Source organism: Asparagus officinalis, chromosome 6, assembly GCF_001876935.1.
Source record: "Asparagus officinalis chromosome 6, Aspof.V1, whole genome shotgun sequence".
NCBI classification, from domain to species: Eukaryota; Viridiplantae; Streptophyta; class Magnoliopsida; order Asparagales; family Asparagaceae; genus Asparagus; species Asparagus officinalis.
In genome coordinates this window covers 19,953,481-19,977,867 of record NC_033799.1, presented here as the reverse complement: position 1 = coordinate 19,977,867, position 24,387 = coordinate 19,953,481, and the positions used below count along the sequence as shown (strand labels likewise).

The 24,387-nt window shown below is 40.2% G+C and overlaps 1 long non-coding RNA gene across 1 annotated transcript; it reads left to right on the top strand.

Moving 5' to 3' along the window:
* LOC109845160 lies at positions 2,556–15,408 on the top strand. Its single transcript, XR_002248237.1, has 2 exons — positions 2,556–2,639; positions 15,072–15,408. It is a non-coding gene; the product is annotated as an uncharacterized LOC109845160 (long non-coding RNA).

Genomic DNA, 24,387 nt, shown 5'->3' with positions numbered 1-24,387 from the left:
CGGGTATTTTTTTAATCATTCTTTAATGATATTCACTTCTTCATCACATATATTGGGTAATATATTCTTTGTTGTTTGTTTGTTCATGTGCATGAAGCATGGATCACTTGAGTGCTTTAACTTCTATGCAAGGAGAATCCAGGTTAGATCTAAAATGAATCATGGATCATTTTAGATCTCAGTTAGTTAAACTTTCTATTCTCTTTTTCATAGGCACCTTCTCTTTGTGTATTTTTCAAGAATTATAAATAACAACTTGCAATACATTATACACACACATTTTGCAAATGCAATCTGTCAAAGTGCAGGGTAAACATCATGCTATTTATTTGTTTTCCTTGTTTCCCAGTCTGTTCTTTTTTTTTCTTTTTTTTATTATTTTTTTACAGTTCATGATACCTGGACACTTATTGCCCTGATATTGCAGCTGATCCATATTCATGTCATCTATTTTTTTTCCTACAATCTGTTCACTTAGTGCTTTATAGTGTTGTTGGCTGCTCTGCTGATCTGTTAGAAAATCTTATTTTGTTTTTTTTAATTGAGTATTTTGTGTGCGTTTTAGATATGCTTTAATATAGTTTGAAGAATTCCGTGTTGATGATTGATGTGAGGGATCATTTTATGCATTTTAGAGATGCTTTTAATATAGTTTGAAGAATTTCAGTGGATGATTGATGTGTGTGACCTCTGGAATAACCAGTTGATTATGAAAACGATTATTCAAATAACTTAATGTTTTGTCTCATAATGGATAGCTCTCTGATATCATTATTTATCCAACTTATACTGGAATGCTGTGTTTTTGTCGCAGCTGGTCTCTTATTGCAATGTTTAAGGTAAGAGTGTTTGTCTTGGTCTGATACACATGAAAATGAGTGAACGGGAGGGTTAGGAAGGATTTACCTTCATAGTGAATGTAGAGGAAATTTTGATATTTGATTTTTTTTTTTAAATATGTTTTGAGATGTTGAAAAAAGGTTTTCGGTTTGGTTTCTGAACGTTTCTGCCAGTCCGCTCAATTAAGAATTACATTGCACTTTCAGTTCTAAATTTACTGTCTCTTTGTTGATTGTGGTGTGGGCCTTTTCTTTTCTTTGCAGATACGTTTTACCGACCAAAAGCTGAATATGAACATGGACTGGAAAATTGTTTTCCAGTTTGTTGTAACTGTGAAAATACATATTTTGAGGTAGTTATATATGAAAATTTATGCCTTTCAGAATATCAATGGAGTTCCAACGTCCTCTGCTATGCTGTCCCTTCGATATCTGGATTTAAGTATGTTACCAGCATACGTCCTGCTCATTTCTTCTATGTTCAAACATCTGCATCGGTTATTTGTTGGGCTAATCTTTATTCTGGATTTAAGTATGTTACGCGGATGCGCACCGTATGCTTCTGTGTGCATGTTAATCTTCTAGAAGTCCTGATTGTGAATTTTTTATACACATAATTTCTTGTGTTCAAACTAAAATGCATGCCTATCACATGTAACATGCCAGTTACCAAGCATGTGGCTGTTATGGGCCTTGTGGCTATCAGGGTATCATCTGTATACCTGCCTTTAGCTTATGGTATCAACCATAACTGTAGCAGATCTCCCTGAGAATTCGCTGGCTGATGTTATAACAACATGAATAAGAAACTGCCATAAATTCCCAAGATAACAACAGACAGACCACAATTATTAAAAGATATATAAGCAACTTGAAGATGATTTGAAATTCTCAGCCTTTTTCAGACCTTTCACTGAAAATGATACGCTTGCTTTCAAAACTAGAATATGTCGCAATATCAGCCTACAATTTCTTAACTCTATTAGTATTCTCCTCAATTGTGAAGGGACACTGTTTCATATTCAAAAAGCTAATCCATGACATTTGCCCTTAGGGTACCAACATTGGTTATATGTTACTATTATCATATATGATAGTATTAATACCATGATGCTATTTCACTCATAGAAAACTTTTGGTTGCTAACATTGGTTATATGTTACTATTATCATATATGTATATTCATGCTTAACTGTACTTGCAGCAAAGATTTGATGTCGGGGACTATGAGAATGACCTAGTCATCCAAGATTCCATAAAGAAAATGTATCAGAGTATATATAGAAATTGGAAGCATGAGTTACACGCCTACTATCTTGGTTTAATAGAGAAGGGAGTACCTGATCCCAAGAACCATCCACCGAAGCGTGTGAAACCTAATGATTGGGTATCGATGATCGATGTATGGGAAAGTGAAGAATGGAAGGTATAGATCTGAAATCACTTTATTAAATTGTCATGTAAATTTTTTTTTGTTATATATTTTAATAATATATTTTATATTGGTTATTAGACAAAATCTTATAAAGCGAAGGTGAGTCGATCAAAGTTGCACTACAATCATATATCTGGTTCCCGATCATTTGCAGCAGCTATGTCACTAATTGTAAGTTTTACTTTATAAGTTTTTACTTTTTAAATAGACTATAAATAGTTATTAACAACCTTAATGATAAATTAATTAAATTACAGAAATCAAGGCATGATAGTCAAGCTCCCTCTTTTCCAGAATTTTACAAGGAAACCCACTACCAAAAAAAAGGGAAAGTATGGGTAAACGAGAAAGCACAAGATACCTATGTACGTGAAGGAAATCGTGCTATGTCTACATGCATAATACACAGCGGAAGACATGTATGTACAAAAAAACTAAGCATGTAGAGAGCATGAAATATTCATATGGATCGTCTAATTAAATCTAACATGATCCTTATTATTAAGTGAGCATACAAGAGTTAGAAAGTCATACTTTCGTAGCGTGATTCGATGGAAGATCGAATAACTCCTAGCTCTTGCTCCTTGTAGTAAAAAAATCTCCTTGTAGTGGATCTCCAAGTCTTCAAGTGAGCTTGATAAAATGGGAGTCTTTTTAAGACACAAGGTAAGATATCCACCCCGGGGTTCTTAAAATCCTACTACTTCCTCTTGCTCAAAGATTGCTAAAGTTTAGTAAGAGGAGAGCTCTCTTTTATTCTCTTATGGAAAAAACACTTAGCCAATTTTTCATTAACCTTTCCATAAGAAAAAGAGCTCATATTTATAGAGTGAAATGTGTTCATGATATGAATGACTCATCCTATGAGTCATGCAATGAATCATAAAAAATTAATGATTAATCAAGTGAGTCATGCAATGAATCATCTTATGAATCATTACATTTTAAAATCATGTGCTAATAAACCATGTGCTCAAACCATAGCACTAAGTGACTCATCTCATGACTCATTATACATGGTATGTGTATTTTATAAATGAGAATACCAAATTATTATCACTAATACAGTATTTCATAAATATGGTATATAGTATTATTCCAATCTTTAACTAATTAGTCACTATATGACCAAATAAATCAAGAGTTGACCAAAAGTCAACTGTTGACCAAAAAGTCAACTAGTTGACTAAAAGTTAACTTTATGGGAAAAATACTGGAATTCATTTCCTAAGCACATAGCATTCCGATTTTATCGATATACATAACTGTTTATGTGTATCCGGAAGAAATCATATATGCGTATCAATCATACGCATCATTCCATAAAATGTGTTTCATAGGATTCAAGTACGCGCTTGGTGTGACTCTAGGGCCCAACTTAAAAAACTCGGTAGTGGATCATATCCATAAGTACAACAGAGGTGCTAGCTACACATGAAGACCACCCGGGTATAAGTTGTGATAAAGGTCTGCAAGATGCTTATCCAATTTTATCAGGACCACTCAATGATAATACCGTACAGTCCGGTCTCTTCGTCAAACCATGTCAAACTATTGAGCCTAGGGTATGGCAAACTGTCAAACCCTAATAGCTTGATTAGTGTTTATTGATATTAAACTCATAACCTATAAGATCAAACTGACACTCAGTTTATCTTATTCACCTTGGCCAAGGATTTCCAGGCTATAGTTATATCAAACAATCTTATGACATCAACCCCTATACTGGGAGAGACGAATCCCTTCTTGGCATCTCAATATCTACTTATGTCTCGGGATGTACCCAACAAGAACCGTTATGCACAATTCAATAAGAACTGTGGTTAGGTAAAAGTCTAAATACATCTTTACTGACATATAAGATATTGCACTCATGCCTCAGGTCAAGAGACTACTATGTACTATATCACTTGAGAACTTCTATTTGACAGTTAAGTATATTACCAACTAGATGTTCTCGGCGAGTCGTTCAGTCAACTCATTCACTAATGAGTCACCTGTATACTGTATCTTGATGTCTCACATCAATGATCTAAGAGATTGATCATCTCCTTCAAAAGGAGAAATAAAGCATACACTAGTCTAAACCAAAGTGATGATGTCCTATCTCAACACTTCATCAACTAGGAACATTTTAGAATATACGTTACCGACTAATCAGATCTCTTCATTACGATCACTATCCGAAATGTCTGATAGTCTAGTATTTATTCTAAGGACATTATCTGTATATTTAGAACATCAGATAAATCTGACCAAAATAGCATACTATCATTTTGAACAAGGATGTTATATACATATAGGTCCTGTTACAATATACAATAATTGCCTGCAGGGCACCTATATCTAACAAACTCCCACTTGCACTAAGGCCAATTATAGTATCTAATACCCAATAGCTCAACAAGTTTCTCAAATTGTGAACGAGCAATTGCCTTTGTGAATGGATCTGCTATATTATCTTTTGTGTCTACTCTTTCAATCTTGATCTCCCGGCGATCAACTATCTCCCTGATCAAGTGATACTTCCTCAGAATGTGTCTGGACTTATGGTGAGATCGGGGTTCCTTTGTTAGAGCTATTGCAGCATTATTATCACAGTATAAAGGTACTGGATCTTTAATGGTGGGAACAACTTCCAGCTCTAAAAGGAACTTCCTCATCCAGACAGCTTCTTTAGCTGCATCATTAGCTGCAATGTATTCAGCTTCCATAGTCGAGTCTGCTACTGTATCCTGCTTGGAACTTTTCCAGCTGACAGCTCCTCTATTGAGGGTGAAAACATATCCTGATACAGACTTACTATCATCGATATCGCTCTGAAAGCTTGAGTCGGAAAAAGCCTCCATTCGGAGGTCACTTTTACCGTATATCAAAAATAACTCTTTAGTCCTTTTAAGGTACTTAAGTATATTCTTGACCGCTTTCCAGTGCTCTTCTCCATGATCAGATTGGTATCTACTTACCAAACTGAGTGAATAAGCGATATCTGGTCTAGTACATAACATGGCATACATGATCGATCCTACTGCCGAGGCATAAGGAATTAAACTCATGCGTTTCCTCTCTTCACCAGTCCAGGGAGACATCTTTTTAGAGAGGGAGATTCCAGGAGATGTAGGTATAAAACCTTTCTTGGAATTTTTCATGCTAAACCGTTTTAGCACTTTGCCAATGTATCTAGATTGCGATAATCCTAACATCCTTTTAGATCTATCTCTATAGATCTGAATACCCAGTATACATGATGCTTCACCTAAATCTTTCATGGAAAATCTTTTTGATAGCCAAATTTTAACCGCTTGTAATGACGGTATGTCATTACCGATTAAGAGTATATCGTCTACATATAAAATAAGAAACGATATAATACTCCCAATTATCCTTTTATACACACATGGTTCATCTGGATTTTTGATGAAACCAAACTCTTTGATAGCATCATCAAAACAGATGTTCCATCTCCGTGATGCTTGCTTCAGTCCATAAATAGATTTAAGCAATCTACATGCTTTTCCACTGCTCCCACTAACTACAAAACCCTCTGGTTGCGTCATATATATGCACTCTTCTAAATCACCATTTAGAAATGCAGTTTTAACGTCCATTTGCCAGATCTCATAGTCATAGTGAGCAGCTATAGCAAGGAGGATCCGAATAGACTTGAGCATAGCCACTGGAGAAAAAGTTTCATCGTAGTCCAAACCAGGTCTTTGACGAAAACCTTTAGCTACCAGTCTAGCTTTAAAAGTCTCTACTTTTCCATCTACACCCAACTTTTTCTTAAACAACCATTTGCAACCTATGGGTATCATCCCTTTAGGAGCATTGTCTAATATCCATACTTTGTTGGTGTACATAGAGTCTATTTCAGATTTCATTGCATCATGCCAAGCAACAGAGTCCCTACTCTCAGAGGCTTGCTGATAACTTAAAGGTTCGTCATCATCTATGACGTGATCTAACATGCCACCTTCAACTAAAAAATTATATTGTGTCTTAGGTGCATGAGATCGCCTTGGATATCTGTGGAGTGGTTGAGGTTCTTCTGGTATAACTGAATTTGCTGGTTCCACTAATTTATCAGTAATATTTTGTATCTCTGAAATTTCTTCCAGTTCTACCATGCTCCCACTAATTTCTTTTTCAAGAAATTCCTTCTCTAAGAAGGTGGCATGCCGAGAAACAATTATCTTTTGTTCATCGATGTGGTAGAATTGATATCCAATGGAATTCCTTGGATATCCTACAAATTTGCATAATACTGAGCGTGCCTCTAACTTTTTGGGATCTTGCTTCTTTACATAAGCATGACATCCCCAAATCTTAATATAATTAAGATGTGGTTTCTTCCCACTCCATATCTCATATGGAGGTTTAGGCACTGCTTTAGTTGGAACCCTATTCAGTAAGTGTGTTGCTGTTTCTAATGCATACCCCCAGAATGAAAAAGGTAACTCAGTGTTACTCATCATGGAACGTACCATATCTAATAGGGTACGATTCCTTCTTTCTGACACGCCGTTAAGCTGTGGTGTAAAGGGTGGAGTAACCTGAGAGAGAATCCCATTCTCTTTTAAAATACCTAAGAATTCCGAGCTCAAGTATTCACCTCCTCGATCCGATCGAAGAATTTTAACTTTCTTGCCCGTTTGGTTCTCTACTTCATTTTTGTACTCGATAAATTTCTCAAGTGCTTCAGATTTGTGTTTCATCAAAAACACATGTCCAAACCTTGAAAAATCATCAGTAAAAGTAATAAAGTAGGAGTAGCCACCTCTGGCCATTGTAGACATAGGACCACATACATCACTATGTATCAGTCCTAAGAGTTCTGTAACTCTTACTCCAGTTCCTGTAAATGGAGTCTTGGTCATTTTACCTTTAAGACAAGACTTGCAAGTCTCATAAGACTCAAAGTCAAATGGATCTAAATATCCATGCTTATGAAGCTCGCCAAGTCTTTCTTTATTAATGTGACCAAGTCTGCAATGCCATAAGAAAGCGTCATTCATAACTGAGTGCTTTCTTTTATTAGTGTGATAAGTGTTCAGAATTGTATTTTGATTAAGAATATAGATGCCATTGCACAATGTTCCATAAGCAATCAACTTTTGATTAAATATGATATTCATAACATTGTTCTCCAACTTAAATACATATCCATCTTTATCTAATAAAGATATGGATATTATATTACACATCATAGTTGGTACAAAATAGCAGCTATTTAAAATCAAAACGTTTCCATTTGGTAAAGCTAGATGAAAATCCCCTACTGCAAGTGCTGCAACTATTGCACCATTACCAACTTGCATAGTCATCTCTCCAGCTCCAAGTTTTCTATAACTTTTAAGTCCCTGTAACAAATTACAGATGTGAGATCCTGATCCGGTATCTAATACCCAGGATGTATGATTTATAGAAAAACAATTCTGAGTAACAAACACACCTGTAGATGAAGCAACAACTTGCTTATTCTTGGTGAGTGAGGCTAGGTATTCTGGGCAGTTCCTTTTCCAATGTCCTGACTTATGACAATGGAAGCATTCTGCTGTCATCATTTTTGCCTTTCCTTTATCCTTCTTGATAGCCTTCTTAACACCTTTTCTTGGTTTAGTAGTTTTCTTCATTCCTTTTTTCTTAGCAACCAATTTGCCAGAAGAGGAAGAAGATTGCCCTATAGCCAAGACTGGTGTTTGTCCCTTTTTCAAAGAACTTTCTTCCTGTCTTAACAAATTAAGCAAGGCAGGAAGAGTGGGCTCCAGATCCATCATCAAAAACTGTGATATGAATCGGGAGTATGCTGGTGTCAAGGACTGCAGAATGATATCTGTATATCTATCTGCATCTAGGCCTACGTTCAAAAGTTCAAGCTCATTGACATAGGCGATCATTTTGAGGACATGATCCCCAACAGAAGATCCCACAGTCATTTTCGTCTGGAACAGATTCCTAGACGCCGCGTACTTCATTTGTCGCGGTTGCTCGCCATACAGTTCTTCTGTATTACGAAATATGGATCTGATATCCATATTCTCATGTTGTCTCTGATGGACCAAATCCATAGAGGCAATGGTGAGGCATTGAGCAAGAGAACAATCTTTATCCCATGTATTGCGGATTTCAGTTTCCGCTATAGTGGGTTCTAGGCCTAGAACAGGTTCGGGCGCAGTGAGGACATATGCTACTTTGTCATAAGTTAGGGCAATTTTAACATTCCTTAACCAGTCTTTGTAATTAGGACCGGTTAACTTTTTTTGTTCCAATATGAGTTTTAAACCAGACATAATGGCCTGAAAGAGAGAGAGAAAAGGTATTTTAGCAGATGTTCAATACATAAAATAGATTTGGTTTATTTTTATCTAAGTTATGCCTCCCACTATTTTTCGAGTCCCTCAAAACCTTATAAGAGGTGATCGGAAAACAACTCATTGTTTTCAAGTGGGATCAAGATCCAATTATCATTGAATGCATCAACCTTGGCGTATGTCAACAAATTAACACATTCAATAATTGGTAGACAACTTTTGTCTTTTACACTCTTGTAATTCTTGATATGATTTTACCCCTAGTCTTTTATGACCTTGACGTATGCCAACAAATCATAAAATGCTAGTCAAGTTTGTACCCATCATTTCTTGACTGGCTTAAATTTAACTTATGCAAACTCTTGACGTATGCCAACAAAGTTGCATAACCAACTTAAGCTATCCTTATATCTTATATACAGATGAATACTATTTAGCCATAGAATAGTTATGCCTTGACGTATGCCAACAAACATAGTATTTATAAGCTTAATAGTATTTAACTAAAATGATGGAGGGCTACGGACGATTTCTCAAATCTTTTACCGTAATCGAACTTGATATAGTTTAAAGATGCTCTATATTTATACTTGCAACAATTAAACCGAACTTGATATAGTTTAAAGATGATCTATTTTTATACTTGCAACAATTAAACTAGCCAGGAAAGCGCAAGATTGGTGGGAGGGTTCCGAGCTATATTCACCGAGAATATTTATCAGACCTTAATCCAACAAAGTTGCATAACCAACTTAAGCTATCCTTATATCTTATATACAGATGAATACTATTTAGCCATAGAATAGTTATGCCTTGACGTATGCCAACAAACATAGTATTTATAAGCTTAATAGTATTTAACTAAAATGATGGAGGGCTACGGACGATTTCTCAAATCTTTTACCGTAATCGAACTTGATATAGTTTAAAGATGCTCTATATTTATACTTGCAACAATTAAACTAGCCAGGAAAGCGCAAGATTGGTGGGAGGGTTCCGAGCTATTCACCGGGAATATTTATCGGACCTTAATTAAGTAACCACTTCTCTTTAAGACTATAGCGCGAAAGATTGGGCATCACCCCTAATCTTAAGTTGGGCATCACCCCATGAGCTATATCTCATAATTACTTTCCTTGACACTAGTTAAAAGCTCATTCTAAATACATCTCTTTTAACTGCTTTAGGTTTATTTATCTTTCACACTAACACTATGTTAATGTCGATCTCACCACTCTATGGTCAATAAACTCTTATTGCCATGTCTCACAAAGTTTTAAAAAATAAGTTTTTATAATAAAAACTATTCTCTAGTGAGATAGAGATATAAACTTTGCAAAAAATAGCACCCAATTGTATTGACATCTACAATTTGGGGCACAACCAACATATCAACATATGTAATGTAAAACTTATATAGAATGGTAGTGGACAACTAAAGAAAATAAAATGCAACTACACTAATTACATTTTAGCAAGCCATATGCAACTCCTTGCGGTGCTTGTTCCCTTGCAAACTCTGTATTATTACAATCATATAAACATAGGACGTGCAAGCCCCATTTATAATGGAAAAACCATCTCGTAGGATGGGTAATAATATTGCATTAAATATAAAGCAAAAGCTATAAATGAAATAACTAAACTAAGCAACCATACCCCCCCACACCCGAACAAGGGCCTATACCCGTAGGCGTAGCCCATGATCGGTGAGCAAGTGCCTAAACCCGTAGGCGTAGCCCATGCTCGGGGAGGGAAGAGGTCGTAAATAATTATTACATTTCTAACTTTATTACATCAATACAAAACATACAAGAGAATAGTTGTCCACTACCATCCATAAACATAACATCCATACAAGATGATAAATCATATAACTTAATCAACATTAAGAAATATGCATCTATCTAGTTATGCAACATATTGGAAACTAGATAGCATAAGGATTATCCAAACTCAAAAAAGACTAACAAGCTTCTAACATACAACTACACTAGTTGTAATTAATTATTTTATAAAATAACTTGAATTAATTAACTAGTTTCATGTAAACTAGAAATTAGAAGCAAGAACAAGGTCCTCCATGAGTTAGATGTACATGTTAAGATTCAATTAGATGGAACCATAGCTCTGATACCATGAAGGAAATCGTGCTATGTCTACATGCATAATACACAGCGGAAGACATGTATGTACAAAAATACTAAGCATGTAGAGAGCATGAAATATTCATATGGATCGTCTAATTAAATCTAACATGATCCTTATTATTAAGTGAGCATACAAGAGTTAGAAAGTCATACTTTCGTAGCGTGATTCGATGGAAGATCGAATAACCCCTAGCTCTTGCTCCTTGTAGTAGAAAATCTCCTTGTAGTGGATCTCCAAGTCTTCAAGTGAGCTTGATAAAATAGGAGTCTTCTTAAGACACAAGGCAAGATATCCACCCCGGGGTTCTTAAAATCCTACTACTTCCTCTTGCTCAAAGATTGCTAAAGTTTAGTAAGAGGAGAGCTCTCTTTTATTCTCTTATGGAAAAAACACTTAGCCAATTTTTCATTAACCTTTCCATAAGAAAAAGAGCTCATATTTATAGAGTGAAAAGTGTTCATGATATGAATGACTCATCCTATGAGTCATGCAATGAATCATCAAAAATTAATGATTAACCAAGTGAGTCATGCAATGAATCATCTTATGAATCATTACATTTCAAAACCATGTGCTAATAAACCATGTGCTCAAACCATACCACTAAGTGACTCATCTCATGACTCATTATACATGGTATGTGTATTTCATAAATGAGAATACCAAATTATTATCACTAATACAGTATTTCATAAATACGGTATATAGTATTATTCCAATCTTTAACTAATTAGTCACTATATGACCAAATAAATCAAGAGTTGACCAAAAGTCAACTATTGACCAAAAAGTCAACTAGTTGACTAAAAGTTAACTTTATGGGAAAAATACTGGAATTCATTTCCTAAGCACATAGCATTCCGATTTTATCGATATACATAACTGTTTATGTGTATCCAAAAGAAATCATATATGCGTATCAATCATACGCATCACTCCATAAAATGTGTTTCATAGGATTCAAGTACGCGCTTGGTGTGACTCTAGGGCCCAACTTAAAAAACTCGGTAGTGGATCATATCCATAAGTACAACAGAGGTGCTAGCTACACATGAAGACCACCCGGGTATAAGTTGTGATAAAGGTCTGCAAGATGCTTATCCAATTTTATCAGGACCACTCAATGATAATACCGTACAGTCCGGTCTCTTCGTCAAACCATGTCAAACTATTGAGCCTAGGGTATGGCAAACTGTCAAACCCTAATAGCTTGATTAGTGTTTATTGATATTAAACTCATAACCTATAAGATCAAACTGACACTCAGTTTATCTTATTCACCTTGACCAAGGATTTCCAGGCTATAGTTATATCAAACAATCTTATGACATCAACCCCTATACTGGGAGAGACGAATCCCTTCTTAGCATCTCAATATCTACTTATGTCTATGGATGTACCCAACAAGAACCGTTATGCACAATTCAATAAGAACTGTGGTTAGGTAAAAGTCTAAATATATCTTTACTGACATATAAGATATTGCACTCATGCCTCAGGTCAAGAGACTACTATGTACTATATCACTTGAGAACTTCTATTTGACAGTTAAGTATATTACCAACTAGATGTTCTCGGCGAGTCGTTCAGTCAACTCATTCACTAATGAGTCACCTGTATACTGTATCTTGATGTCTCACATCAATGATCTAAGAGATTGATCATCTCCTTCAAAAGGAGAAATAAAGCATACACTAGTCTAAACCAAAGTGATGATGTCCTATCTCAACACTTCATCAACTAGGAACATTTTAGAATATACGTTACCGACTAATCAGATCTCTTCATTACGATCACTATCCGAAATGTCTGATAGTCTAGTATTTATTCTAAGGACATTATCTGTATATTTAGAACATCAGATAAATCTGACCAAAATAGCATACTATCATTTTGAACAATGATGTTATATACATATAGGTCCTGTTACAATATACAATAATTGCCTGCAGGGCACCTATATCTAATAGTACGCATGTCCAATTTACTTTTGTTAAATCAATCTATACAAAAAACTTATATCTATTCATTAATGATATGGATCTTACATCTTTAAAATGACAGGAGCGATTAGTCAACAAGACTATCGAACAATCTCAGCCGGAAGTTACATCCCCGATGAACGAGTTTGAGATCTCCATTGATGTACTTGGAAGGAGACCAGGTTACCTGAAGGGGTATGGGATCCACCTTCGAGGGAGTTCATCTACCAGGTCTATTGCAAAGTCAGCTGAGCGGGATGCTGAGGTCGTGGTTTTAAAGGAGACAGTAGCTGTGCAAACCGAACAGATTGCCTCACAAGCCGAGCAGATTGCCTCACAAGCCGAGCAGTTAAACGCACAAGCCCAGAAGACAGCTGATCTTGAGGCTTTAGTGCATCAGCTATTTGCACGTAGCCAGCCTGGAGCGAGCAGTGATAATAGAGATTTCTCATCGAGATGAGTTCAGACTTGCATTTAATTTTTCCTTATTAGATTTATTTATGGTTTCTAGACTTATTTTAGACTGAATGAGAGGAGCTATTTTGAAAGTTATTGGGGACTTATTGCAAAACGATGAAAGTTCAATGGACAAATTTACAGACCTGGGCTTTACGGGCTTTTTTTATTTCTAGGCATATGATCAAAGGAGAAATGCGTCAGGGACCCCAAAAAAAGGGACCCTGAGGGGACAGGTGAGGTGTCACCCCCTGGTGGGGTGATTTACTGTTCATAAACAGTAAATCACTCCACCAGGGGGTGACACCTCACCTGTCCCACAGGGGTCCCATTTTTTGGGGTCCATGTAGAACCACTCATGATCAAAGTCATAACAAAGCTGGTAATAGTTTGTAGACGACCAGTACGTATCCTAAGACGTATAGACACGTGTATAAGCGAATCAATCTGTGATCGACATGTGGCAGACAAGTAGGAGACAGTATAGCTTCACAAATTTCTTTTCTCCTTTACGATATCTTAATATATCATGTGGCAGACAAGTAGGAGACAGTATATTCTTAATATATCTTGTGTTAAAGGATATTCTTTTGTTGGAGATTGTCAATTTGAGTTAAAGGAGACGATATCTTGCGGATTATCTCAACCTGAGTTTTCCCTGCCTAATAAGGTTCGTCGAGGGACGAACAGACTGGACTATTTATTGCTGCTGAGAAGAATTGAGCATCGAAAACCACGAAAACATTGGTGATAACGTGATGGAGAAAGACAGCGATCCAAGAATTAATATTGGTAGATTCATTGAATGAGTACTCAACACAATCTAGCCCACAAAGTCTCTTTTTTCTGGTGATATCTATTTCATGGCTTCCAATTGCACAAGTTGGCTCATTTACCAAGTTATTGAGCGCATATGGAGAGAGGGTATTCAAGTAACCTCCGCCAGTAGACTTTTGGTGTGCTAATGTACAAACTTACAAAATCTTGTCACCTAGTCTTATGCCTGTCATGTGTTACTACTACCAGACAAACATGCTGGTATCTGAGGCCTCTAAGTGAACAAACCTCTAGCTATTCAAGATGATATGCATACAAATATTCTAACTTTATGCTACTTTGATTGAAAATGTATGCACGCGAAACATCTGGAGTCATCGGCATGTGATGCATCACCAACTTCTTGTAGGTTTTTCAGCCACAAACACATACTATCACATAATCGATCACTGCTGTATACTATCACATGATCAATCATTGCTGAAAACAATTAGGTAGGATTCAATGCTTCATTTTGGAATCAAATGGCACATAATCAACAGGCTTAGTTTAAGTGCCAGAACTGCATGTATTTCTGATATTGGGAATGACCCTAATTTCACTTTTCTTCAAAAGGTAACGAGTAACGGTGTTAGAAACTAAAAAATATAGAAGGTTGAGACTAACAATTTGGCCTACCTAGATATGAACAACCGCTAGCTGACAGTTACTGTCACTAACTCATTAGAGCCAAGGGGTCAGAGACTAACAAGGATTTTGGAAGGCAATAAAAGCAGCATGTATAAACTTCAGTTACATGTTTGTTTCTTATGACAATTCCTGACACAACTTAAATGGATCGCCGATTTATTTTCATAATTATGATAGTTCTTATGACAGAATGGAGCTATAATATATCTTGTTTTGCTAATTAGTTTCAGAATTTTTTGTGTTAAAGGTGTTTGAAAGTAGAGAGTACGTATTCCATTTGTAAACTTCAGTTACATGTTTGTTTCTTAGTGTCATTTGTAGTTCTGTGCTCTTAGTTTTTTTGTTGGGACACTACATTATAAACTGCAGTGTAGGTGTATTTAATTAGCTCATTTTATTGCTATGTATCTTATTTCTTTGGCTGGAGCAGGTTGCCATAACACCAGAGGTGACTTCAAGGGTGACTTCAAGGGCTGTTTGTAGGAAGATTATTTGTGAGCTTGTAAACATTTACAAGGACTACCACACATGAAAGCTTATGGATATGTATTGCGGCCCTGATAGAGTGACTACAAAGCAACAAATGCAGGAGTTAGACAGAGTCGCAAAAACTCTACCAGGGAATATACTTCATTTGTGAAGAGGTTCACTAATCGTGCCGTTCTTTCACTTCAAGTTTTCTTTTTTTTCAACTTAGTTTAGTTTCTTGTAAATCTTATAATGTGTCATTCTCTGAAATGGAAAACACTGAATATGGCAAACTGGAATATTTAAACAGACCTTTGAGTGTTGACTTGGAAATGAAAATGAATGTAATTATTTTGTAATGGGAGCAAATTCTTTGTTTATCATAATATGCAACTTGTTTGGAGTATAATTTCATGTTTGGTTTCTTTGTTGATGTGAATGGGAGTAAATTTTTTGTGGATGTTCAAGTTTAGTGTAGGCTTGTAGTTGACAGAAAAGATATTACTTTTGATGATGTAAATTAGTGTCGACAAAATTATACTTTTTACCGTTGTTAAAAATTATACTTTTGCCGACGCTATCTTGCGTCGGCAAAAATATAGCTTTTAGCGACGTAAGCTTGCGTCGCCAAAAGTATAGCCTTTAGCGACGTTTCACTCTGCGTCGCTAAAAGCTGTACTTTTGCCGATGCTATCTTGCGTCGGTAAAAGTATAGCTTTTAGCGACGCTATCTTGCGTCGCCAAAAGTATAGCTTTTAGCGACGTAGAGTTAAGCGTCGCTAAAATCTATACTTTTGGCGACGCAAGATAGTGTCGCTAAAAGCTATACTTTTACCGACGCATAGCTTTTGCTGACGCTGCATGCGTCGCCAAAAGCACACTTTTGCCGACGTAAAATATTATGCGTCGCTAAAAGCTATGCTTTTCCCGACGCATGGCGTGTCGCCAAAAGTGTACTTTTGGCAACGCGGTGTATTTGTGTCGCCAAATACTTTCCTTGACGCACTTTTGACGACGCGTTAGCGACGCTGCATTTTACGTCAGGAAAGATTTTTCCCGACGTTTTTTAAACTTTTGCCGACGTTTTTGTTTCGTCGGAAATGTTGTATTTGTTATAGTGGATCTTGATGATCGTTTTGTTGAAGGCTTTGGCTAAACCGTTTGCCGAGGGAATATAAGCCGTAGAGGAAAGGTTCTGTATTCTGAACTTGTCACAGAACCGAGTAAATGCGTGACTGATAAATTGCATGCCGTTGTCATGAATGATACATCTGGGAACGCCGTATCGGTATATGACGTGATGTTTGATGAATCTGATCATATCATTGGTCTTGACCTCCCTTAATGGGACAGCTTCGGCCCATTTGGAGAAATAGTCGGTAATCACAAGGATGAAATGGTAACCTCTTGCTGATGGTGGGGATACTGGTCCGATGATATCCATCCCCCACGCTTAGAACGGCCATGAAACTGCTGTCGGATGCAGGTCTTCGGGTGGTCGGTGCATATAATTGGCGTGGATTTGACATGAGTGGCAACGTTTGGCGTAAGCGACTGCATTGCTGACTATTCAGGGCCAATAGTAGCCCATCCTCCGCAGACGATCCCAGAGCTTAGGTCCGGGTTGATGAGCCTTGCAAGTACCATCATGGGCTTCACGCAGAGCTTCCTGTACTTTCGTCTTCGAGAGACATCATAGTAGCATGCCGCCATACGATCTACGATACAATGCCTTTGTGGTTGAGTCGTAGTAGAACCTTGAGGCGCGCCGGCGGACAGACTCTCGCTCTCTAGCGTCTTCGGGCAGTATACCGTGCAAAACATAGTCGATGATCGAGAAGCGCTAATCTTTCGGGTCAAGTTGGTCCGGGGCTTGGTGTGTGGTGTTCGCTTCTAGGGCATCTTCTGCCCGAAAGAGTCGTCGGCTCACGACAGTGACACGCTGAGTCGTCCCTAACGGTTGGGCCAGGTTAGCTGCTAATGACGTGAGGGCGTCTGTTCAATGCAGAAGTTTTCAAATGACTCAGCTAGTTTGATAGCTACTTTATGAAGTGGGATCAGATCATCATTTCTAACCACGTATTCCCCTGTCGTCTATTTGACGATGAGCTGAGAGTCACCATAGGTCTCGAGATGCTTTATCTCTAATTCTTTAGCCAGTTCGAGTGTGATGAGAAGTTTATTGTACTCAGCCATGTTGTTGGTGCATGGCTCTGTTAAAGAAAAGGCCCTTGGCAACACGTGGTTTTGGGGGGAGATTAAAACTACCCCCACTCCTGCGATGATGGATCCGTTCATGCCGACGTGAGATGCCCCATCGAAGATCATCTACCAAACCTTCCCTGGGGAGGTTGTGTTGACTTCGAAAGTTTCATCCGACAAGTCTTCGAATAAGTCAGTCTTTATCGCTAGCGTGTGGCTGTCCATGAGATCACAGATGGCTTTCCCTTTGACTGATTTTTGCAACATGAAGTGGATGTCGTCCTGAGATAACAGGAGTGCCCATCTGGCGAGGCGCCAGTTTAAGGCTCCGGGTTGTGTCATGAAGACTCGGATGGTGTTCATCAGGGAGATGACATGGATGGTTTGGCTAATCAGGTAGTGCCGCATCTTTTGGACAGCGAATACCAAGGCTAGGCATTCCTTTTCGCCTATAGAGTACCATCGCTCGACACCTTGTAGAGTCCTACTTAGGTAATAGATACCTTGCTCATGGCCCACATCGTCATTTTGTGCCAAGAGAGTACCTAGAGAATGCTCCAAGGCTTGTATATAGATTACGAATGGCTTTCCTGAGACCGGAGCCGCCAAAATGGGTAGGTTCGAGAGATCAGCTTTGATCTCCTTGAACGCTCGTTGACAAGGCTCGTCCCATACAAATGAGACACCTTTCTTCATCAGCTTGGAGAAGGGTTGGCATTTGCCTGAAAGATTCGAGATGAACCTTCGGATATAAGCCAAACATCCCTGGAGACCCCTTAATTCTTTGTGATTCTGGGGCGGCTGAAGCTCTTGGATAGCTCGTACTTTATCGGAGTCGATACAAATTCCCTTTGTCATGATGACAAATCCAAGGAATTTACCACTAGACATCCACGTAGGATTCATCTTGAGTTGATGAGATTGCATGAGTTCGAACATCACTCTCAAGTCTTGGAGGTGGTCGTCTTTGATACGACTCTTTACGACCAAGTCATCCACGTAGCATTTGTCTGTCTTTCGTAGATAGTCCCGAAAAATCATGCTCATGGCACGCTGATAGGTTACGCTAGCATTTTTGAGTCAGAAAGGCATAACCATGTAGCAGTATACCCCCATCGGAGTTTCGAATGAGGTGTGTTTCTCATTGTCATGGTGCATCTTGATTTGATTGTACCCTGAGAATCTATCCATAAAGTACATTCTCTCAAACCTGCACGTGTTATCGATGATGACATCCGTGATGGGTAGAGGAAACTCATCCTTTGGATAGGCTGCGTTGAGGTCTCGGAAGTCGATGCAGATGCGGATCTTGCCGTTCTTCTTCAGGACCGAAACAATGTTAGCTACCCAGTCAGTGTGTTGTTCTTCTCTGATGAAGACGGATTCGACCAGCTTCTTCACTTCAACTTCGATTGCATCCATGATTTATGGACGAAACCGTCTCTGCTACTGTTTGACGGGTTTGGCATCCGAGCCTATGTTGAGGCGATGCATGGCGATCTGAGGATTGAGGCCAGACATGTCCTCATAATTTCACGCGAAGACATCGATATATTCTTGTATGAGGGATATGAGGTCTTCTTTTTCCTGAGGAGGTAAGCTATCATTGATAAATATAGGATTGGGGTTGGCCTCATCACCCATATTTACCTGAAGGATTTCATCCTCGGTGGGTGGCTCATGCTGCTCGAAGTGACTGTTCTATTGAGCATTGATACGGTGGTCCCATGCTTCATCATAAAGCGGGACCTGCTCGTCCTCCGCTATTTTAGCAGGATTAGTCGTAGTCATGTTGACTGTGAGATCTTTAAACAAGTCTCCCATAGTGACGTCTGAGTCCCATGCCGAGGATGTTGATGATTGATCATCCGAGTGGGCGTCACCAGAGTTCTCACCGAAGTTGCATAACAATTCTGACGAAGAGGAAGTGTAACCCAAGCCTCTTTGAGTCTTGCTGAAGTAGTTTGAGGGTCTAACTTTAGGTACATAGGCAGGCCGAATAAACGTCTTTCGTCCTCTGCCGTAGTTTAGGCATTCTTGACAGGTGAAATTGTAGGCCATGTCTTTCATCATACGTTTTGCCATTTGATTGTACTGCAAAAATTGTGGCGCGGGTTCCTCTTCTTCGGATTCGTCCCACAACGTGCGTAATGGGTGATCGATCCTTCCAAAGATAATATTCATCTGATAATTATCCTGGGCAGGCACGATGAACACAGCCTACAAGGACTCGATCGTTTGTCCTTTTGTAGTATACGATGAGTATACAGGCAATTGTAAGGAAGAGTCATTCTACAACCCCGAAATTGAATCACCGGGCCTGTCATCATCAGATTTCGGACAAGATGACAAGTAAGCAAAGTCAATCTTCTCATTCAGGATAATCCCATCCGCCTGATTAGCATCGATTACATTATGGCTTTCGTAGCCGATTACAATTGATTCAAAATCGTTCAGAATAAGACTGTCACCGTATTCAGGTTCGCTATCCGCTTCGTTACCACTTTCAGATTCTTCAGTCGGTGGCGGGTCGTCCGAATCGAGGTCCTAGTAGAGTAGAGAATCTGTGAAGTAGTTCTTGACTCCTATGAAGTGTTGCTTGTCGGCAACCATGATTTTCACCCAATCGTAGTTGTCCACGTACTTTAGGCATTGGTGTAACATGGATGGGACTATGCGGTTGTTTTGGATCCATGGCCGTCACAACAGCATGTTGTAGGAAGGATCAACATTGATGACATAACAAGTCACCTCCATCTTCATGTCACCTATATGGTATTTAAGACGGATCTTGCCGAGCGGCCGAGTCCTAGAGGCATTAAAGCCAAAGATGGTCGTAGTTGTCATGGATAGACGCCTCTGGGGCACCCCCAGGTGCTTGATAAGTTTTAGGGAGACAATGCTCAGCGCGGATCCAGGGTCAACTTGGATTCAATCCACCTTGGAGGAACCGATGTACCCCGTGAAGTACAAGGGTCGATCATGGGACGTGCTTTTGATTAGCATGTCCTCAGGGGTGAATGTGATGTAGGGCACCCGCTGTTCGGTGGCCTGACAGCATTGTAAACACCTTCTTCCTGTGTCTTCCTCCCTCGTAGGTGAGAAGTGCATGGCAAAGGCTTCCGAGTCGACTAGCGCCTCTTGTAGAGCTTCCCGTGTAGGTCTGGACAACCGTAGGAATTCATACATAGTGCTTCTGGCTGGAATGTTCTTCAACTGTGCGAGCACATTGATTCAGAAGGGCTGACTACTCGAGCTTGGCCCTTCGGGATTCGGGTGGGTTATTGCATGTGACCCCGTGGGGGGTCCTGCCGGATCCTCTGCCCTTGAAGGGTAGTTCTTGACGAACTCCCTGCCTTCTCTAGTGACCAACACGGTAGCCTCTTCGTTAGAGTCGGTGAGTACGGTTACCCCTGCTTTGTCTCCATCTGGAATAGCAGAGATATCATTGCAGGGTTTACCTTTGGTCTTCCTCGAAGGCTTTGATGCCCACTGCTCATCACTGAAGTGGTCCGGGTGGACCTACATCACTTGCCCTGATAGCAAGGTTTGCGATACTAGGCCTTTCTCTCTCTGATTGTGAGGATCGGCATTAGTGATCTTCAACACCGCCTTGGGGATAGGAACCACTCCCGCAGGTGCATGAACTTTTGGGAGATCTGTTTCGAAACTCAGGGTGATCATGTTCATGGTCACCTTCTTTTGCACCTTCTTGATGAGAGTGTTGAAGGTTGCTACCACTTGGTCCTCCCTAAAGTCATATTGCCTTGGAGGGCGCTGCTCAAATAGCCTAGGTTTTTGCCTCTGGTTTGGTTTGGGCGCAGGAGCATATTGCCTTGGAGGGCGCTGCTCAAATAGCCTAGGTTTTTGCCTCTGGTTTGGTTTGGGCGCAGGAGCGGAATCAACAGCCATGGTCTCCTTTCCTCTCGATCGAGGAGGATTTCTAGGCGCGTTTGGTGTCACAGCTCCATTTTTGGGGTGAGGTTCTTCAGCCTCCAGCCTTTTGATCATATTCTCAACCTGCTCGCCCTAGTGAACAAGTTCTTTCCAGGTTTGGGTTTCGACCGTGCTAACCTTAGACAGAATGTGCATCGAAAGGTTGTTGTGGAACATTTCAATCAGCGTGGCTTCGAAGACTTGGTCTCGGCAATGAACTGACCGATTCGTGAACCTCTTCACGAAATTGTTGACTGACTCTGACTTTCTTGCTTTTCGGCAAGGCGGGTGGCCATCGACACCTCTGTGTCATCGACGAAGAAGCAGGCCAGGAAGAGTCTTTCTGCATCGGCCCACGACGTGATAGAGCCTGGTTCTAACTTGCGGAACCACTCGAACACTACTCCTTTGAGGGTGTTAATGAACAACCGAGTGACGATAGCATCGTTCCCTATGAGGAATCTGGTTTGAGACATGAATTAGTAGATGTGCTATGAGGGGGAGCTCTTGCCATCAAACTGTACTAAACTGATAGGCTTGAACTTTGCTGGGTAGGGGACTATATCCCACTCGATAGGGTATGGCCTGACCACCCCCAGCTTGTTCATGTTTTGCTGGAACTTCAAGGCATTGAGTTGGCTTTGGAATTCGTCGAGCCTCTTATCTCGGATCGATGTTATCTTCCAGTTCAATCGTCAGATTAGGAGTAGGTTCACATTCCTTGTTTCCTACCAGCTTTCGTAAGGTATGCGTAGCCCTCTTCTTCTTTTTCTTCTTGTTCAGCAGCTGCTCCAACATTTCTTTTATAGACTCGATGGCGGCCTAGTGCTCTTCAAACTTCTTAGTGATTGTTTGATCGTCCGTAGTTTCTTCCATGTGCACCCTCGCTCGTTCATCTTGAACTAAGTGTGAGGTTTAGGATGTGGCTGCTGCTGAGCAAACCTCATTTTCGCCGCCAGAAGGAGACGCTAAGAGTGCATAATTGAGCGGGATGGCCGCTCCCATACGAGTACGGGTGCGCATGAATATACCCTGGCGTTCGCGTTGAAAAAGGGGGTAATTGGGTCTCAGGTAAGAGTCCAAGTCTGGGGAATTCGGAAGTGCAACTTAACCCTTCCCGGTCATGTTGACCATAGCAGACGGGAGCCCTAAATCATCGACGGTCCGCCTCCTTTGGCGGCTACGCCTTTGACGAGAAGATCTCAGCTTGGGAGGCTATTGAGCAAGCCTTTTGAACACCAAAGGTCTCACTGTTCCTACACACCGACAGTCGGTGAGTACCACTTGGATAAGCCTTTCGTAATGACACTGAGGATTCGCCTCATGGATGGTGCGCTTGTGGGTTAGGTGATCCCGGAGATCTCCTGTAGGTCACTGGTGACGATCCCTGGAGTTAGAGAGTCCATGCATGTGACTGTGTGAGGGAGGTTGGAATGAATTCTTCTGATCGCTCTGGATGGGACGACTAAGTGTCGAATCTAGGCGAGCTCACCCTGACAGGCGGGTTATCGCATTCGGGTGAGCTCCTACCTGTTGGTGAACTTAAACCGTTTGTTCATGTAGGTGGGTTTGGGAGGTCTCGGATGCTATCTAGCCTTTGTTCTTAAGGCTTGTTCGCCCCTGATGTTTGTCTATCAAGTGGGATCGATGGGGCTCGCCTGATTCCACTGGCTCGCCTGCTCGGGCAGATCACCTGATTTGGGCAGTCTGCTTGAATCAGGGATGTGACCTGAAAAACAAAGTCCGCCTAAGTTGGTGGGCTCTCCTGACCTGGTTGGTTCGTCTTAGTGGCCAGAATGACCAAAGGTACCAAGTCCGTCTAAACGAGAAACATTGTGATCAGGACGAAGTAAGCCTGAACGCAAGGGTTCACCTGATTTGGTGGACTCGTTAGCATCGATAGGGAGACATCTCCGTTTGGTGTTCTTTAGGCCTGAGTAATAATCTAGGCCGTCATGAGAGGTGAAGGCTCAGGCCTTTTGCCAGGCTAGGGCCTGTCGTCGTCACTGGCGGGCTCTTCAAGAGAGAGGAGTGTTCATGCAGACTATGCTAGCGTGGTCTGTGCCAAGGTGAACAACTGTCTCTTCCTAAGCAGAGGTCTATGAGGATTGTTTAGCGACCCATCTAGCAGTCTTTCACCCTGTACTCTTGGTCTTCCACTCGGCCTTGATTGATTTGGAGGAGATAAGACCCTCTGCCATAACTCGGATAGAGTCCTCAGGGGCGGAGGCCTCGACTGCTTGGGGTCGGGCCATACACACAACTCTATGGTGTTTGCAGGATGCATTGCAACTAGAGGAAGAGGAAGACAAGTACTCTTCATACTTGGCTTGGTCGAACTCGATTACGATGGACTCTATGGTTGTCCCGATAGCAACCTTGTTGAACTGCTCTACCACCATTTCGGTTGAAGAAACGATATCTCCCACTGTGATCGTCATCTTCTGTATGCATAAAATTTGATTTCCCAGAATAGGGGACTTCATTTGTATTGATAAGAATAGCTTATTACAAACTAATGAATCAAAGTTACAACATAAGCGGAGGGAAGACCCTCCTTGTTTAACGTAGGGTCTTTGGTAGCGATAGGACGCCTCGCTCAGCACTCGCGCCGAGTTTGCTTCCCTTGGACGATCCGATCAAAGTTGCAGGTGAGCTTTAGTATGTAGTAGAAGCTCGTGTTGTTCGAGTTTGAGTCTCCGAGCTTAATGACGATCAAGGTTGGAAGCTAGAGGAAGATGCTACAGTGCAAGAGCAATGCAAAGAGCAGGTCACTAACTCAGTCAGAGAGTGAACTACTCAACTGAAAAGCTAGCCAATCAACTGAAAGCCAATGACCCCTCTTATGTAGCCGGGAGAGGCCTTTAAATAGGGCGGAGACGGCATGGTCCCTCCCTTGAAACATAGGATGTGACCATGTACTATTGAGAGATGCCATGCTTCTCACTTGTACTATGAGCGGCTGCTTGATGGGCTCGGAGCACTGTACTCCTCCTCTTCACATTGTGGGAAATCGGAAAGCTTATCCCTATATGTGACAGCGCAGCCTCTAGGTAATCTGGCGAGTTTGGCGAGTTTGTCAATCGCCTGGCTGATTGCCTGGACATGCAGGCGAGCTTAGAGCTTGAACCGATTTGTTT